The sequence below is a fragment of the Oncorhynchus tshawytscha genome, unplaced genomic scaffold (genome assembly GCF_018296145.1).
Source record: "Oncorhynchus tshawytscha isolate Ot180627B unplaced genomic scaffold, Otsh_v2.0 Un_scaffold_15173_pilon_pilon, whole genome shotgun sequence".
Lineage (NCBI taxonomy): Eukaryota > Metazoa > Chordata > Actinopteri > Salmoniformes > Salmonidae > Oncorhynchus > Oncorhynchus tshawytscha.
Window position 1 is genome coordinate 184,063 of NW_024609707.1, and position 5,580 is coordinate 189,642.

The window sequence follows — 5,580 nt, forward strand, 5'->3', positions numbered from 1 at the left end:
ACCAAAACATTTCTGCAACATTGAAGGTCCCCAAGAACACAGTGGCCTCCATCATTCTTAAATTAAAGACGTTTGGAACCACCAAGACTCTTCCTAGAGCTGGCCGCCCGGCCAAACTGAGCAATTGGGGGAGAAGGGCCTTGGTCAGGGAGGTGGCCAAGAACCCGATAGTCACTCTGACAGAGCTCCAGAGTTCATCTGCGGAGATGGGAGAATCTTCCAGAAGGACAACCATCACTGCAGCACTCCACCACTCCTCAGTAAAAGGCACAACTGTTGTGAAATGTACTGTTATTTGATGTGGAACTCTTTCCACATCACGTAAATGATGCAAGCAGTACAATTGGATTTTAAAAAACATTAAAAAACATCTTATTGAACAGCTGGGACTGTGAAGCAACACGAAGCAGCACAGACATATGATTACAGACACACGATAGCTTGCGCACTATATACACACATACACATGGATTTACTACTGTAGATATTTGGTAGTGGTGGAGTAGGGCCAGAGGGCACAGTGTGTTGTGAAATCTGTGAATGTATTACAATGTTTTTCAAATGTTATGATCTGCCTTAATTTTGATTTTGATTTTCCATAATAAACCCCAGGAAAAGTAGCTGCTGCTTGGCAGGAACTAGTGGGGATTCATAATAAACCCCAGGAAGAGTAGCTGCTGCTTGGCAGGAACTAATGGGGATCCATAAAAAACCTCAGGAAGAGTAGCTGCTGCCTTGGCAGGAACTAATGGGGATTCATAATAAACCCCAGGAAGAGTAGAACTGCTGCTTGGCAGGAACTAATGGGGATCCATAATAAACCCCAGGAAGTAGCCTTTAGCTGCTGCTGCTGCTTGGCAGGAACTAATGGGGATTCATAATAAACCCCAGGAAGAGTAGCTGCTGCTTGGCAGGAACTAATGGGGATCCATAATAAACCCCAGGAAGAGTAGCTGCTGCTTGGCAGGAACTAATGGGGATCCATAATAAACCCCAGGAAGAGTAGCTGCTGCTTGGCAGGAACTAATGGGGATCCATAATAAACCCCAGGAAGAGTAGCTGCTGCTTGGCAGGAACTAATGGGGATCCATAATAAACCCCAGGAAGAGTAGCTGCTGCCTTGGCAGGAACTAATGGGGATCCATAATAAACCCCAGGAAGAGTAGCTGCTGCTTGGCAGGAACTAATGGGGATCCATAATAAACCCCAGGAAGAGTAGCTGCTGTTTGGCAGGAACTAATGGGGATGCATAATAAACCCCAGGAAGAGTAGCTGCTGCCTTGGCAGGAACTAATGGGGATCCATAATAAACCCCAGGAAGAGTAGCAGCTGCCTTAGCAGGAACTAATGGGGATCCATAATAAACCCCAGGAAGAGTAGCTGCTGCTTGGCAGGAACTAATGCGGATCCATGATAAACCCCAGGAAGAGTAGCTGCTGCTTGACAGGAACTAATGGGGATCCATAATAAACCCCAGGAAGAGTAGCTGCTGCTTGGCAGGAACTAATGGGGATCCATGATAAACCCCAGGAAGAGTAGCTGCTGTTTGGCAGGAACTAATGGCGATCCATAATAAACCCCAGGAAGAGTAGCTGCTGCCTAGGCAGGAACTAATGGGGATCCATAATAAACCCCAGGAAGAGTAGCAGCTGCCTTAGCAGGAACTAATGGGTATCCATGATAAACCCCAGGAAGAGTAGCTGCTGCTTGACAGGAACTAATGGGGATCCATAATAAACCTCAGGAAGAGTAGCTGCTGCCTTGGCAGGAACTAATGGGGATCCATAATAAACCCCAGGAAGAGTAGCTGCTGCCTTGGCAGGAACTAATGGGGATCCATAATAAACCCCAGGAAGAGTAGCTGCTGCCTTGGCAGGAACTAATGGGGATCCATAATAAACCCCAGGAAGAGTAGCTGCTGCTGCCTTGGCAGGAACTAATGAGGATCCATAATAAACCCCAGGAAGAGTAGCTGCTGCCTTGGCAGGAACTAATGGGGATCCATAATAAACCCCAGGAAGAGTAGCTGCTGCCTTGACAGGAACTAATGGGGATCCATAATAAACCCCAGGAAGAGTAGCTGCTGCCTTGACAGGAACTAATGGGGATCCATAATAAACCCCAGGAAGAGTAGCTGCTGCCTTGGCAGGAACTAATGGGATCCATAATAAACCCCAGGAAGAGTAGCTGCTGCCTTGGCAGGAACTAATGGGGATCCATAATAAACCCCAGGAACTAATGGGGATCCATAATAAACCCCAGGAAGAGTAGCTGCTGCTAATTAATAAACCCCAGGAACTAATGGGGATTCATAATAAACCCCAGGAAGAGTAGCTGCTGCTTGGCAGGAACTAATGGGGATCCATGATAAACCCCAGGAAGAGTAGCTGCTGCCTTGGCAGGAACTAATGGGGATCCATAATAAACCCCAGGAAGAGTAGCTGCTGCCTTGGCAGGAACTAATGGGGATCCATAATAAACCCCAGGAAGAGTAGCTGCTGCTTGGCAGGAACTAATGGGGATCCATAATAAACCCCAGGAAGAGTAGCTGCTGCTTGGCAGGAACTAATGGGGATCCATAATAAACCCCAGGAAGAGTAGCTGCTGCTTGGCAGGAACTAATGGGGATCCATAATAAACCCCAGGAAGAGTAGCTGCTGCTTGGCAGGAACTAATGGGGATCCATGATAAACCCCAGGAAGAGTAGCTGCTGTTTGGCAGGAACTAATGGCGATCCATAATAAACCCCAGGAAGAGTAGCTGCTGCCTAGGCAGGAACTAATGGGGATCCATAATAAACCCCAGGAAGAGTAGCAGCTGCCTTAGCAGGAACTAATGGGGATCCATAATAAACCCCAGGAACTAATGGGGATCCATAATAAACCCCAGGAAGAGTAGCTGCTGCTTGGCAGGAACTAATGGGGATTCATAATAAACCCCAGGAAGAGTAGCTGCTGCTTGGCAGGAACTAATGGGGATCCATGATAAACCCCAGGAAGAGTAGCTGCTGCCTTGGCAGGAACTAATGGAGATCCATAATAAACCCCAGGAAGAGTAGCTGCTGCCTTGGCAGGAACTAATGGGGATCCATAATAAACCCCAGGAAGAGTAGCTGCTGCCTTGGCAGGAACTAATGGGGATCCATAATAAACCCCAGGAAGAGTAGCTGCTGCCTTGACAGGAACTAATGGGGATCCATAATAAACCCCAGGAAGAGTAGCTGCTGCCTTGGCAGGAACTAATGGAGATCCATAATAAACCCCAGGAAGAGTAGCTGCTGCCTTGGCAGGAACTAATGGGGATCCATAATAAACCCCAGGAACTAATGGGGATCCATAATAAACCCCAGGAAGAGTAGCTGCTGCTTGGCAGGAACTAATGGGGATTCATAATAAACCCCAGGAAGAGTAGCTGCTGCTTGGCAGGAACTAATGGGGATCCATAATAAACCCCAGGAAGAGTAGCTGCTGCTTGGCAGGAACTAATGGGGATCCATAATAAACCCCAGGAAGAGTAGCTGCTGCCTTGGCAGGAACTAATGGGGATCCATAATAAACCCCAGGAAGAGTAGCTGCTGCCTTGGCAGGAACTAATGGGGATCCATAATAAACCCCAGGAAGAGTAGCTGCTGCCTTGACAGGAACTAATGGGGATCCATAATAAACCCCAGGAAGAGTAGCTGCTGCCTTGACAGGAACTAATGGGGATCCATAATAAACCCCAGGAAGAGTAGCTGCTGCCTTGGCAGGAACTAATGGAGATCCATAATAAACCCCAGGAAGAGTAGCTGCTGCCTTGGCAGGAACTAATGGGGATCAATAATAATCCCCAGGAACTAATGGGGATCCATAATAAACCCCAGGAAGAGTAGCTGCTGCTTGGCAGGAACTAATGGGGATTCATAATAAACCCCAGGAAGAGTAGCTGCTGCCTTGACAGGAACTAATGGGGATCCATAATAAACCCCAGGAAGAGTAGCTGCTGCCTTGACAGGAACTAATGGGGATCCATAATAAACCCCAGGAAGAGTAGCTGCTGCCTTGGCAGGAACTAATGGAGATCCATAATAAACCCCAGGAAGAGTAGCTGCTGCCTTGGCAGGAACTAATGGGGATCCATAATAAACCCCAGGAACTAATGGGGATCCATAATAAACCCCAGGAAGAGTAGCTGCTGCTTGGCAGGAACTAATGGGGATCCATAATAAACCCCAGGAAGAGTAGCTGCTGCCTAGGCAGGAACTAATGGGGATCCATAATAAACCCCAGGAAGAGTAGCTGCTGCTTGGCAGGAACTAATGGGGATTCATAATAAACCCCAGGAAGAGTAGCTGCTGCCTTGACAGGAACTAATGGGGATCCATAATAAACCCCAGGAAGAGTAGCTGCTGCCTTGACAGGAACTAATGGGGATCCATAATAAACCCCAGGAAGAGTAGCTGCTGACTTGACAGGAACTAATGGGGATCCATAATAAACCCCAGGAAGAGTAGCTGCTGCCTTGGCAGGAACTAATGGGGATCCATAATAAACCCCAGGAAGAGTAGCTGCTGCCTTGGCAGGAACTAATGGGGATCAATAATAATCCCCAGGAACTAATGGGGATCCATAATAAACCCCAACTAATGGGGATCCATAATAAACCCCAGGAAGAGTAGCTGCTGCCTTGACAGGAACTAATGGGGATCCATAATAAACCCCAGGAAGAGTAGCTGCTGCCTTGACAGGAACTAATGGGGATCCATAATAAACCCCAGGAAGAGTAGCTGCTGCCTTGGCAGGAACTAATGGGGATCCATAATAAACCCCAGGAAGAGTAGCTGCTGCCTTGGCAGGAACTAATGGGGATCCATAATAAACCCCAGGAGCTGCTGCTTGGCAGGAACTAATGGGGATCCATAATAAACCCCAGGAGCACTAATGGGGATCCATAATAAACCCCAGGAAGAGTAGCTGCTGCTTGGCAGGAACTAATGGGGATCCATAATAAACCCCAGGAAGAGTAGCTGCTGCCTAGGCAGGAACTAATGGGGATCCATAATAAACCCCAGGAAGAGTAGCTGCTGCTTGGCAGGAACTAATGGGGATCCATAATAAACCCCAGGAAGAGTAGCTGCTGCCTTGACAGGAACTAATGGGGATCCATAATAAACCCCAGGAAGAGTAGCTGCTGCCTTGACAGGAACTAAGGGGGATCCATAATAAACCCCAGGAAGAGTAGCTGCTGCCTTGGCAGGAACTAATGGGGATCCATAATAAACCCCAGGAAGAGTAGCTGCTGCCTAGGCAGGAACTAATGGGGATCCATAATAAACCCCAGGAAGAGTAGCTGCTGCTTGGCAGGAACTAATGGGGATCCATAATAAACCCCAGGAAGAGTAGCTGCTGCCTTGGCAGGAACTAATGGGGATCCATAATAAACCCCAGGAAGAGTAGCTGCTGCCTTGGCAGGAACTAATGGGGATCCATAATAAACCCCAGGAAGAGTAGCTGCTGCCTTGGCAGGAACTAATGGGGATCCATAATAAACCCCAGGAAGAGTAGCTGCTGCCTTGGCAGGAACTAATGGGGATCCATAATA